Source organism: Mytilus galloprovincialis, chromosome 9, assembly GCF_965363235.1.
Source record: "Mytilus galloprovincialis chromosome 9, xbMytGall1.hap1.1, whole genome shotgun sequence".
NCBI classification, from domain to species: Eukaryota; Metazoa; Mollusca; class Bivalvia; order Mytilida; family Mytilidae; genus Mytilus; species Mytilus galloprovincialis.
The window spans coordinates 49,625,562-49,641,062 of NC_134846.1; the positions used below are offsets into that span (position 1 = coordinate 49,625,562).

Here is a 15,501-nt window from a genome sequence, read left to right on the forward strand (position 1 = left end):
CAAAAAAGAAATATAGTTATCTTCTTATTGCACTTTTAAACATATTGCATACATGCGAATAGCATATACTTTCACAATATAATTTTGTCGGGGAAAGTTGTGCGCCGTTCTAATACATATAAACAACTGATACACATTATTTTTAATACTTTGATAGCATTTTTCAACGTTTATTGACCATGCACAAACATATAACCGGTGCTGGCATGATGACAATACCCGTTCTCTACATAAGAGGAATTATCTTTAGCACCAACACAGCCTTCAATTCAAACAATGTTTTTTATTATCTGTGAAATATCAGCATGATTAGGAAAACGATAACACATTAATCTAACGCTATTTATCTACCATTATTATATACTTGTATGAGCTGAGTATATATATATAAAAAAAAAGATTGGCTTTTGCATGGGAGTAAAAAAACTTAACTTGCAAGTGACATGAACCAATTTCACTGACTAAATATTTTTTTTTACATCGTTCATGTTACTTAAATATATGAATGTTACTAGAACTGATCTTTGGAGTGTCTTTCATTATAATATAAAAATGCTAGAATATTGAAAATATATCATAAAACTTTAATATTATCTGACAAAAAGCTTAATCTGGTTTATTTCTGATTAGTATTCAATATGATAAGTTTGTTTCATTTTACATATTGAAACTAAGAAAAAATACCTACGAGGGATACATGTAGAAAGGTTACGGAAATAAGAATCGATGCATTTACAAACAAGCAGGCACATAGTGTGTGGCTCGTCGCATTGGACAGTTGCAGTACAGGCGTAACCAAAAGCTTTTTCTGAAAGACAAAAACATATTTTATGTTTTACAACAATGCACCAAAACCACTTCATATCAAATTGAAAGCTAATGAACTTACGGGAATTTGCCTTTTAATTAGTATAATGTAAAAAAATGATGTGACAAATTTTATACTTATAGTAAGTAGATAATGTTAACTAAGTGTTCTTTGTGTTTAAAAACGAATATCGAAGGAATAGTTTGCACTAACCATTTTGTGAATAAATAAATGTTTCCTTGTAATTTTTGAGATATTATCATTTTCAAAGCATACGCATATATAACATTAATAGCCCTAGCAATAACAAAGAATATCACTCTAGCAGGTGCTACAATGAGATGTAAGTATATTGAAGACGTAATTGTGAAATGTGGACAATGAAACAATTTTCTTTGCATTTGTTTCTGTTAAGTACATGAAAATATTGAATATATGATTAAGATAATGCACAATTAATATCACTACTTTTCAATTTCTGAATATCATCTTAATATGAACTAGATACTTACCCTTTTACATTTTGTTTGTATCATAATTACACTTATTATTTGAATTAGTCTCTTCATGTGCTTCGATGACTTCTCATAATATCTTATACACTTACTAGGTACACAGAACGTGCTGTTGTGCATGTAATGAGCAGTTTTAGATTGACAGTTTTTGGCGGCACCGCATTCTGAATTTGTAACGTTTCTTGTACAATTAGTGGAACGAGTATATGCTTCATCTAGACGTGATCCTGTATTAAATACATATGTAAAGTTATTTTATTTCGGAAGTAAAACGAGATTTTCTTTCCTACCTATAAAGCCTTTTCTCATTATCTTTTTTTAATTCTTATTACATCCTCCCTTGATTTCTTTTCACGGGGATTTTTACAAATTTTGGTAAAATTTCAATACTTGAAAAAATGTGAGTGTTATGCCCGTAGATGTTGACCTATTTTTTGTGAATAAATGCATTTGCATCGTTTACCAGACCACGTCTACTTTTACTAAAGTAATTTCACAGTTGACATGGTTAAGGTTTATGTCAGAAGATAATTGGAAATAGGATGGTTATATAGTCTTTCAAAAGCTTCGTACTGATATTTTTTTGTTTATCTTATTCACATTGATCTTTTATTGGAAAATTAGCAACAATTTTAGCCCTAAAAATTTAAACGTTTAAAGTGGTACTCATTTTTACATATGAAACTATTATGTTTTCTGACACATTTATGTCAATATTATAGAATTTTATGCGGCATACAAGTAATAGGTTAAGCTAGCTGTCACACCAGGTTTAATCAACCATGTTTTACATCAGGAAATACCGGAACCAAGTAAGGAAAATCACAGTTGTTATCTATTCGTTTGATGTGTGTTGAGCTTTTGATTTGCATTTTTTATGTGACTTTCAGTTTGAAAATTTTATCGGGATTCGGTATTTTTGTTATTTTTCATGTCCCCACATATAATCATTTGTTACAGAGCATATGTTATGACATTTGCATTTATTTGCATGATGTACAGTCCGATTACTTACAATTGTTTTGCAAATTACACACATACGCGCATTTAGTTGATTTGGTCATATTTAAAAAATTAACAGTTTACAAAACTTTTGAATATTTCAGATACTAAGGCTTTTTACCTCAGGAATATATTATCTTAGCTGCATTTGGCAAAACTTTTAGGATTTTTGATCCTCAATGCTCTTCAACTTCATACTTTATTTGGCCTTTTTAACGTTTTTGAATTCAAGGGTCACTGATGAGTCTTTTGTAGACGAAACGCGCGTCTGGCGTAAATACAAAATGTAATCCTGGTAGCAGCATGAGTTTATTTATTTCTTGCCAGCAGATATTGACCTGTCTGTAATTTCATGATGATTTCGTAATGATAAAAATGCATTTTGATTTTGTTTCCCAGATATTTGACAGATTTTAAACTATTGTTGTACCAAAGCATCTAGGTTAAAAGTGGTCGTGCAGATTTTGTTATGCTGTATGTTCTGAGGTTTTTCTTAAATATTGATCGATTATTTGTGTTTAATGCCGCTTTCAGTACACTTGGCTATAAAACAGTGGTCAGTTATATTAGTGAAGGTAATTGTAGTACCCGGAGTAAACATACCACCAATAATCGACAAGAAAGGCAGCCCCTCTGTAGATATCTCTCTCAGTTTAGGAGTAATGGTGTAAACTTAGAAGCTAAAGGTACAAACGAGACAATAAAACTCCAAACGTCGAACCAATCTGATAACTCCGTGGCAAAATAACGAAAAAACTACCAAAACACCAAGCAAAACAATTAAACAACAAGCGTAGGAACTGGGGTTTGTATCATGTTCTCCAGATAGGAAGACACTGATTCACATTTCGTTTCTCTTGCGTCGGTCTTGTTAATACATACAAAGTGATAATTATAATACAGTATGTCACATTATTGAAAAAGAGGACAAATTAGTGTTCTAACAAACAACATTATTTAAGTCATCCAGGTAATACACGAATCATATTTCTAAAATATAGACATCAAATTTATCCGCAATCAAACCCGAGCTAAAACGATGTTTAGAAACTACATACTCTTGGAAAGGCGTGAATCAGATAAAGATTTTTTTAATTCGATACCTGTTAGGGTACATACAATTTAAATCCCTTTCCGTTTTTAATACAATTCAAATATTTGAATTTGTGTGTCTTAGATAACGACAAATGTAGTATATCGGTGTTTAAAATTTGTATATGGATCAAAGGAAAACAAATCCGGATTACAAACTCAAACCGAGGGAAACACATAAACTATAAGAGGGAATCAAAAACAAGAACACTTAAGTTCAACAAAAACAAACACTACCATACACCGAAATGAACTAATTGATAACAACTGTCATATTCCTTACTTGGTAAAGGACATTTTAAGAAAACTAAGGGTGGTTTTAACCTAGTTAAATGGCTAACAAAGTATCCCTTATTATGACAATATTAAAACATGTTGCTAAAATGACAACACTTCGTGAAAAGTAAAATCACAAAAATACTGAACTCTGAGGAAAATTCAAAAGGATAGTCCCTAATTAAATGGCAAAATCAAAGCTCAAACACGTGTTATACGTTATACGTGATTCTCGTTTCCCGTTTTTTTATTCTATATAGATTAGATCGTTGGTTTTCCCGTTTGAATGGTTTAATACTAGTAATTTTGGGGCCCTTTATAGCTTTTTGTTCGGTATGAGCCAAGGCTCCGTGTTGAAGGCCGTACATTGACCTATAATGGTTAATTTTTTTTTAATTGTTATTTGGATGAAGAGTTGTCTCATTGGCACTCACACCACATCTTCCTATATCTATCAAACACATAAAACGAATGGATAACAACTGTCATATTCCTTACAGAAACAAAACACAAACACACGCAAGAACACGAACCACAAGGACACGAACATAACACATGTATTCCCAATTTGAAGAGGGACGAAAGATACCAGAGTGACAGTCAAATTCATAAATCGAAAATAAACTGACAACGCCTTGGCTAAAAATGAAAAAGACAAACAGACAAACAATAGTACACATGACACAACATAGAAAACTAAAGAATAAGCAACACGAACCCCTCCAAAAACTAGGGGTGGTCTCGTGTGCTCCGGAAGGGTAAGCAGATCCTGCTCCACAAGTGGCACCCGTCGTGTTGCTTATGAAATAATAAATCCGTTAAAGACAAATTCAGATAATTGGTTCTGCTTATAATGGCGCTATTAATTACAAGTATCTTGTGTTATAGAGGGATACATCGTACTTTGTAAGAAATTACTCTGATTCAAACAATTTTTGTTCTGCTTGATGTCTCGATTGGCAACATATTTTTATGTTTTAGACGACGTGTTTTCATTAACAGAATAAGCATTCCTGTGGAAACTAAAACCCAAGGTTTAACTCACTTTTTTCTTTAATAAATGCCTTTTGTAACTGATTTTGCAGTTGTTATTCATTTTTATTGTTGATTCTTTATCGATTTCGTTTGATTTTGTCTGTTTTTATTAACTTCCCTTTTTAATTTTCTTAGGAATTCGGTATTTTTGTAAGCTTTATTTAATACATTTCCATTAATTTTTTTTTTACAAAAATACCGAAGAAATGAAAGAAGAATTAAAATATGCTATCATTATTCTTCAACTTCACGTTCCGCTATAACGATTATGTCATCTTAATTGATAATTCAAAGTTTGGAGAATATTCTTAACACATCTGTCAAATGAGACTTGAAATAAAGGAAACAACAACAGTTAAGTGTGCCACATAATGTGACATGCATCTAGAGATTGACAATGATGGCAGGTGGAGTATTATTAATTTGGGGCATAAATCTCCCAGTTTATATAATATCACATATCCTATTAGGATTTCCTTGATAGTGGGTTGCTTATTAAAAGGAATCTATTGAACCAACAGTTACAAGGGGTAAATTTGAACTGATGCCTTCGAAAATTTAACAGACGATACGATTCGATAAGGCTAATTCTATTATTTTCGGTCAGAACAAAACTATATTTGGTAACATATTGCCTGTCATCGAAAAGTTGATGCGCGATCTGCCTTTTGGAGTTTCATAAAAACGAGTCTTGTTTTATCTTTTAAGTTTGTCTCACACACTGGTCGTACTGTTTATTTTGAAGTATATCTTTATTGTTTTCAATATATAAAATAAAATAAATATATGTCTTTATAATAAACAAATTGGATGATCTGTAGCATTTTATTTTTTTCAGTATACTGAGTAAATACCCGTTATAATGTATACGAAACAAAAATCCTTACAAATATTCTTCATAGGTGTGAGTCTGTTTGACAAGAAACAACAACTAAAAATCGATGATTTAATCAAAGTCAAATAAGTATTATTACAGAATAGAAAAAAATTAGGAAAAGAACAAAAAACAGTCAAAACTATAGACTGACGAACACTCACTCAAACAAAACAAAAAGAGGGGAAGTCATGTACTGCGGAAAGTTGGTCTTTTATGCTTCACTAGTCCTTAGACAAGAAAATTAAGAATACAGCTCTTTGATAATATTACAATCAATCAGATACAATTCGGGTCTTGCTATTAATAAACATATCCAATACTGTTTAGTCGTGTTGTAGTTTTTAACCTTTATTGCAAGTTTTGCTAATTTAAAGATATATTGACCTATCTCTTTGAATATTCATTTTACGTCAATGAAAAATTTCAGCACCACTGTTCTGGTTTAGAGGAGGTTTGAGCGCTCACAAACATTTTTAATCTTTTTGATATGTCTGTTTAAAGTACGGAATTTTTTTCATCAGTGCGCCTTTTATAGCTTACTTTACGGTATGATTTATTCTCATTGTTAAAGGCCTTACTTGGACCTATAATTGTTAACATCCATTTCATTTGATAACTTGGTAGATAGTTGTTCCATTGGCAATCATACCACATCTCTTTATTTTTATATTAAGAGACATCCACTTATCTGTAATGCTCATGATGATTTTAAGAGTTGTCGTCAACGATCTCCAATTGATACGACAATCACTACGATTACGCCATCAATTTATTAATGCGAATAATGTGTTTTAATCAAAGTATACAAGAGGATTTAATTTAATATTTATGTATTGCTTTTGTTTCATTTGTCTCTGTTCATATAATTCCGATTTTTTTTTAATTTTCTTTCTATTACAGTTTATAAAGCGTCTTTCAATTCATACCTTTTGCGACTGCATGACCAAAGTACAACGCAACCAACGGTACCAAAAGTAGAAGTACAGTAGACAAATAGGTCTGGAATAAAAATTAAACATAAACTGTAATTGTTTTAATATAAACATACAAGTTAACGACTGCTATGCTATATAAAGCCTTTTTAGAAAAAGAATGTCTTTACAGAGGAAAAAATTATTCACACCCTCTAATTATATATAATCTGACTTAATAAATACTAAAACGTAACTCAAAAGGTAAATATAATAAAAAAAATCACAATAAATGAACGTATTATCATTAATAAATATCAACATGTCATGTGTCCTTCTTACTGGAACTATCGACGTTTTGGGTCCTCAATGCTCTTCAACTTTGTACTTGTTATGCTTTATAACTATTTTGGTCTGATCGTCACTGATGAGTCTTGTGTAGACGAAAAGCGCGTCTGACGTATAAAATTACAAAACCAAACAAGTACTTCCATATTTTGATAATAATTAATATTGCAAAATTGCAAAATAGTTTTCTTACCATAGTTCAATTGGAAAAGATTTTCTTTTACTATTGAGTGTTGTGCAATATTTTAGTATTCATCCGATTCATGATCATTACTCTTATCAATGGGGAAAAACACGTAATATTAATATTGTCTCCTAATTAATATTATATTTACAAAGTTGTATATTTATGACGAGATGTTCAATATGTATAATCTATTAAACAAGTTATAACATAAATTCAACTACCAGCTGACGTTAATATATGTCTCTGCATTGATTCATAATATGTTGAACATAATAGTTCGTGCAAAAAATGACCAAAAATACAATGAGCTAAGATTGTAATATGAATTTTGTGAAAACGACGAGATTAAATTATAACTTTGCTGCTAGCATTATCCTAGCATAAACAAAATGCATATGCGTAATATTCTATTTTCAAATTGTATTTATTTAGAATTAAATTATATAACGCTATTGTTTACGTTAGATTGTACCTGTATATTTGCTCTGACATTTTTAAAGTTGATATGCAAAATGTTCTGAATCACTGCATCTTTATATATCAACGTGTATTTGCTTGGAAATAATACCATCGGCATCATCCGCCACTCATTTGTTATGGCAGCGGGCATTTTAATCTATCCCAGTATGACATAGTACGTGCAATGGCTTCAATCATTTTGAAGCAAAGCTAAATAACACTAAGAAAGTGTTAAATTAACGAATTGTATTTAATTTTTTTATTAGGTAGTTTTATGCTTATGTTTTAGTTGCGAAATAATATCATGCTAGGGCAAGAAGGCTTTTTTGAAAATCTGAAATCTATTAAATATAGCTTGGTATTGTTTTGTACTGTAACACCCACTATAAAACAGTAAAAGTTTCGAATAGCCTACAACTGTTATTGGCTGTTCTGATTTTTAATCCAAGAGTCTACTTAATAAATTGGTCTGAATTTTACTAGTAATTACTCGACCCAAATATTAGCCATTCTCATGATATGTACTTGACCCGAACTTTGTTATTTAAAATAGTCTGAACTATTACTCGACCTGTCTGAAACAGTCTTATCCCCTTCATGACCTGAGCTAGACCTTTTTATTTTCATTCTGAACAAAATCCCACTCATAACAGACAATTCATTCCCGAGTAACCTCTACTTTTTTTTTTAATCTGTTTAAAAAAAACTTTCTTTTTGACAACAGCTACAACAGAATACAAAATGTATACATCCTTACAAGATTATCAGATTTATAAAAAAAGGTAGTTGAATAGTCTAATTTTAAAGTCTGAATTAGGTAAATTATACAGTAATACCACTTGCTTGGGGTACATTCATTAAAAATATCACACCTAGTCAGAAAATTATAAATTATATTGAAAATTAAACACACCCTGTTAAACTTACATCACAATGCCTTTTTGAATTCATTGGATAAGTAATACACGAATTTTATAATATATAGGGTTTTATTTTTACCTGTAAATTATACCTATACTGAGGTAGCAAAACCTTATTAAAAAGCTTCTGGTATGTCATGTCTTTAATTTTGACAAAACTTAATAAATCAAACTATTTTTTACTGAATTTTTTGAACACAATTCCTTTTTTATCAAGTTATCAATGACTGCTACGGACGTTCTATTATATTAAAATCTAGGTTTTTCCAAACAAAGGTGTCATATTTAAAATGCAATAAGCTGCTTTATTTAATATTTAATATAAATTTCAATTATGAAATTGTTCACTACGTTTTTATCTGAACTCGAATGACATCATAAATCTATACCCGGCTAAATTAAAGCGTTGAAATTTTTCACGTAACAATAATATTTATTTAAAACATTAAAAAGAAAATGATTACAATTTAAGATAGTTGAATAATGTTTGCAAGTTCTAGTACTTTTGATGTACAAAATGCAATGGGAAAATGGTATAAAAAATGTAAGCTTTTTTTGTACTGCAAATTTCATTTGTTACATGATAATCCGACAAGAAATTATTTCCTAAATTGATCAACTTTTTTATTTTACTATTTAAAGGTGATATACATTGTACATGGAAAAAGATATTCATGCATTCTAGACCTTGGTTTTCCTGTTTGAATGGTTTTTAAAAAAATTTATTCATTTTTTGGGACCTTTTTTGCCGGCTGTTCGGTGTTAGCAAATGCTCAGTGTTGAATGCCGTACTCTGACCAATTATTGTTTACTTTTACAAATTGTTTTTTTTTTACTTGGACAGACAGTTGACTCATTGGCAATCATACCACAGTTTCTTATTTCTATAGAAATAATAAGTTGACATAGCTAGTCAATTATAGAAATATTTTGATAATATCATTATTTTGTTATGGTTGACCATCACTGTAAATAAATATTCTGAGTATGATTTCCAATCAGAGAAACCCACAGCCAATTTTAAGATAAGAATGCGACATTTTATCAGAGACCAACTGGCATAGAAGTAAACAACGATAAGTCATCGAAAATAATTTATAATAAAATAATCAATGCAAATGTGTTGAATTTCAATTTTCAGGGTTATTGTTTGCAAGAAAGCTAGTTCACAATGGCTTAAGGGATAAACGTTAAATGTAAAGTCATCATTTCGTAATTTTAAATCCTACATCATGATCTGTATCAAGGTTATGGAAGGTCTGTTTGACAGATTACCATTAGTATTCTTTAATCGGCGAAGACACTTCCTTGTCCTTTTTCTACAACCATGACATCCATCCGTCTTTTCTTTTAGTACTAGCATAAAAGAAAACGAAAATATAACTGTCATTAAACATGCTATTTTTGTATGAAGACCGATTCAAGACGAAGCATATTTCTAAAGTCCTGACTACTATTCTTTCAAAAATTATTGTGATGAGATATATTCAACCATTGGTGTCAACCAGATGTGGATTCTCAACCGATCTAACGGTCTACTAATAAATCTTATATCACAATCTTTGCAATTTTGCAACAATATTAAGACCCTTGATTTTTCTACGATTGCACTTCCATTACTCATGATCACTTCAATGATCGACTTGACCATTTCATTAAAAAAAAACATATTTTTTTATAAAAATGGAATTCGTAGCTATTAATTTCTTGTTTTGAGTTATAATTGTTCTTATTGTTTTAAATGACCATTTTTATTTTCCGAGAAACTATACTGAAGATGATCATATCAAAATACTTAACCTTTTTATCGATAAAACATTTGTTGAGTTTTGAGGATTGATATTTCAACAGACAGCCGGTATTCAATATGTTCTAATATGCTTTGTTTATATGCCTTCTTTTGTGTCTTTGTTCCAAATGACGCGGTTCTTTAATTATACATCCCGTCAATGTTATTGTGCGATGGTGAATAAGTGTTTACATATTGTTTGTTTTTAAAAGTGAGTAAGATAATACCACAATGTTTCAATTGACTGATGTACTCCTATTGTTCTCTCACTTAATAATACAACATTTGGGGACTATGTTGAACGAATCTATCCAATCGAACTAGAGATAAAGGATACTAAAGATACAGTTAAGTCTGCCTCATATCTTTCTTTACATCTAGAAATTGACAATAAGGGTTGGTTGAAAACAAAACTTTACGAAAAAAGAGATAATTTCAGTGTGAACTTTCCATTACTATGTAGCGACATTCCAGCAGCGCCTGCATACGGAGTATATTTCTCCTTATTGAAACGATATTCCAGGGCTTGTATTTCCTATCATGATTTCCTCGATAGAGGATTGCTGCTCACAGGGAAGGTATTAAACCAAGAGTTCCAAATGGTGAAGTTGAAATCATCCCTTTGTAAATTTTACGGACGCCATCACGAGTTGGTTGACCGTTCTGGAATAACCATAGATGATATCGGATATGTTCCTTATGTTGTTACTACTATTCCCTTCCTACCTAATTATATTATTTACCGGATTTTAAAAAATATAAGAAACACGGGGGGTGCAACATGTGGACCAGGGTCTGCTTACCTTCCGGAGCACCTGTTTTTGAGGTAGTTCGTGTTGCCTAGTTTATGTTTACTATGTTATGTACTATTATTTGAAATTGAGAATGGAAATGGGGAATGTGTCAAAGAGACAACAACCCGACCAAATAAAAAACAACAGCAGAAGGTCACCAACAGGTCTTCAATGTAGCGAGAAATTCCCGCACCCGGAGGCGTCCTTCAGCTGGCCCCTAAACAAATATATACTAGTTCAGTGATAATGAACGCCATACTAATTTCCAAATTGTACACAAGAAACTAAAATTAAAATAATACAAGACTAACAAAGGCCAGAGGCTCCTGACTTGGGACAGGCGCAAAAATGCGGCGGGGTTAAACATGTTTTTGTCTGTTTGTCTTTTTTATATTTAGCCATACAGTTTTAAGTTTATTTTCTATCTATGAGTTTGGCTGTCCTTCTGGAATCTTGCGTCGCTCTTTTATTACATTTTTACATATTATGTGTTATTGCTTTGTTAACACATTCTTGTAAATATTTATATATGTAACACTCCCAACGTGTCCTTCCCACCAAACGTGTCTACTCTCCCCAAACATGTCCGTAATGTTTCATATTCCCCAAACGTGTCCGATTTCATAACCCCAAACGTGTCTGATAATTTTTATTCGCAAAAACGTGTCCATTATTACACGCCCGAACGTCTCATGTCTGACGTCTTTTAGCGCTAATACATGCATGTCCCAAATCAATAACGTTTACGGCAATTTTGTGGCACAGTTGATGAAATGGTCATTTATTAGCATAAGTTTGTGCAATGCCAGTTTTAATGATTACATTAAAAATATTGCAAATTAAATCTGAAACATATGAATTGACTTTTCATTGGAATTGATTGTTGTCCAGTTGCAAGTATTTCATTCTCATTTAGAGCGAACATTCCTAGAGTTCTTGTACGGTTGTAATCGTTTAATATGTAAATATTTTTGTACTAGTAAACTCTGGTGATGTCTTTTATATTAATGCAAATACTGCATTTTTCCCAAGCAGAATTGACTTCCTTTCTTTCAACAGTTCTGACATTTTAAAAGATTTAAAAATCATAAACTGATTGTCAGGTTTTTCAATATTTTTTTAGGTTTCAAACATCACTAAAGACACAAGAACAAGAGACATAACGTCCAGTGCTAAATATTTAATGCATTATTTGAAAGATATCATGTTAGCAGTAAATACAGTTGTCATTTCGGGGGCTTTGGTAGCTGACTATATGGTAAGGGCTTTGCTCATTGTTGAAAACCGTACGGTGACCTATACTAGTAGCTGTTAATTTCTGTGTCATTTGCAATCATACCACATCTTGATCAATTGAAAATGCCTGTACCAAGTCAGGAATATAACAGTTGTTGTCCATTCGTTTGGTGTGTTTCGTCATTTGATTTTTCGATTTGAATTGGGACTTTCCGTTTTGAATTATTTCTCGAAGTTCAGTATTTTTGTGATTTTACCTTTTTCCTTCATTGATTTGTTGTAGGATTGCTTATATCTAAGTCATTAACATTTGTCACTGGTGAATATGTACCTTTTTTTAAAGTCACACCATATTTCCTACATTTTATATTGTCCAAAGTAACAATCTTAATTAACATTTATATATAGTTATGACCATATCTATATCAATCATTTTAATTCGTCGAGTTCCTACTCTTTGGTGTATAATGTTATGAAGGGGCCAAAAGGTTAACCCGGTACGAGACAGAACTACTTACCCCTACTAATTGAGACTACACCTTACCGTGAATCGAAAGAGGTTCTTTGGGAACATATTATTGAAGTTATGTCACAGTATAATCATCCGTAACAAACCAATTGTCGTTTGTTTTTGTTTTTATTTTGTTGCACTTTAGGGTTTCTGTTGTTTCGTTGTTTTCCTCTTATATTTTATGTGTTTCCGTAAGTGTTAGTTTGGAACCTTTATTTGCTCTCTCTCAATCGATTTATGACTTTCGAACAGATCGATTGAGTTTAAAGTTTTATCAAAGATTTTTTCTTCATGAGGTTCTTCAAAGCGGGTAAATGGTTTTCAGAATGTTAATATAAGTCACTTTTTGTATCACAAAACAAAATATCTATCATCATTTATCGCAACGTATGTTCGATTCTCTCTTGTAAGCATAACTGTTTGAGTGTTTTGTCCTCGAGTTATCTCTAAATGATTTTAAAAATTCCGCATTTCCTTTTACATTTTTTTTCTCAAATCGACCTACCAGTTAGCATTGAAAATAAATAGCATAATATGCAAGCCTCATTTGATGAGTCTTTTGTAGACGAAACGCGCGTCTGGTACAAAACCAATATTTCAATTCTGGTATATGTGAAGAGTTTATGTACATTAACTGGGATCGATGCCGCTTCTGGTGACGTTCGTATTCCCAACTGGTTTAACAAGCCAGCAGTCAGCACTTCTGTGTTGACGTAAATTATCATTGATATGGTTATAATCATTCATTAACTGATTACACATGTTACAAAACTTTGATTTTTCCAAATACTAAGCCTTTTTTACCTCAGGAATAGGTTACAATAGCTGTATTCAGGAATTGTTTGTCCTCATTACTCTTCAACTTCGTACTTTGTCTGGCCTTTTTAACTTGTTTGAAATCGAGCCTCATCGATAAGTCTCCTGTAGACGAAAAGCGCGTCTGACGCAAATACAAAATGTCAATCCTTATACCCGTGATCAGTTTAATCAGGTTGATGTCGTTTGAGTTTTCTTAAAACTATTTAAACACTATTTAGTTGGCAACTAAAAATTGCTCTCAAAATGGACTCGTTTACAACTGTCCAAAACTTTCCAACGACATGTTATATTTAATGAGAATTAAATAACCATTCAAGAATTTTCCCCTAAAAAATCAGCAAATTATCAGACTACCTTTCATGGTAATGGCTAAATATTCCCATACAACAGGAAAACAAGTTTTTAAACAATTTTCTGTCAGGATAAGTTGTTCAAATAAACAACTTTAATTTGAGCATTTACAGACGAAACAATATTTCCGAAAAAAAAGTTAAAAACGTCAGCATGCTTTAGATATTTATAGCTGACAATGCGGTATGTGCTTTTCTCATTGTTGAAGGCCGTTCGGTGACCTTGAACTGTTAATGTCTTAGTAATGTTGGTCTCTTATGGACAGTTGTCTCATTGTCAATCATAACACATCTTATATTTTTTTTATTTTTGGATATAGTAGAGCTTTTATGAATCCTTTTCATGCAGCATAACAGGCAATTTTCAACTGGAGTTTTTTGTTAGTGTTATTTGAGCAGTAAATATGTGCCGTTATTATTTTTGAGATTGATTTTTCTAAAGAGCTAAGAAATACCGACATATGAAACCTAGTCACATTCCATGTTACCTGTGGAAAGTCAGAAGCCTGTAAATCAGTAGTTGCCGTTTCTTGCTGTATATCATATAATATTTGTTTTTTTTGTATTTTGGGGTAAATTTATCCATTAGTTTTCTCATTAAAGTTTTTGTTCATTTATTATTTCAGGGCATTTTTATAGCTTTCTATGTGATATGTGTTTTGCTCATTGTTGAAGATTTTGCTGTCACATGTACCTACAGCTGTTAACTTCTACGTCATTTTGGTATTCGTTGAAGATGTTCTATACCACATCTTTTAATATTTATACTAGTATTAAATTTTCGAAAAGTTTGGAAAAACATTGGAAAATAAAAAAAAAACAGTATATTTATTTTATTTCTTCGCAAAAAGTAAAATATCAAAAAATACCAAATTTTAAGGAAAATTTTAAAACGGAAAGCCCTTTATCAAAAACAAATTCAAAATCACAAGCACCTCAAACCATTTGAAAACAACTGTCATATGCCTGAATTTGTATAGGCGAATGTTTCTAAAATAGATTCATAGAGTAATGGCCTCTTTTTGCATAATCATTGTATGACTATTTGTATCTATCCAATCTTATCTTTTTCTGTTTTCTCGATCTACTGTTACGTTTTGTACGTTTTGAGAAATAATGAAAACAAATTAATTGCACCGTGAACTCAATTATTTTGGAGCAGTAAATGCATAAATGTTAGTTTATCTTCTTTTAACAAAGAGAATGTGGTATGCTTTTTCATTTAGGCTATTATTCCCTTAAGACTTAATGGCGTTGATGATGAAAACTGTTAGTGACAGTCTCCTTTTGAATGTTTGCTTATCCACTTCATCTTTTGTGTATATCTTTCTTTCTTTATTTTTAATTAAAAACAGATCTTTCATGATTATTTGAATAACTTTAGCAAAATAACTCGTATCATAGTACAGTCTTTGTTTTTCATCGCAATATCATAAGAAAAATAGGAACTATTCAACCTTCAAGTCCACATGAGCTCTTCTCCTATTGTTATATTGATCTCAGCAGGTTTATAAGTATCGTCTTGTTGACTGCTGTAGTTATTCTTCTTAATTCCTTAGATTACTGTATGAA

At 31.3% G+C, this 15,501-nt stretch overlaps 1 protein-coding gene across 1 annotated transcript in view; it reads right to left on the bottom strand.

Annotated features, from left to right (window-relative positions):
- LOC143045196 (uncharacterized) overlaps positions 1–15,501 on the bottom strand; it is a 265,357-nt gene that overhangs the window by 202,047 nt on the left and 47,809 nt on the right. The window lies entirely within an intron of this gene.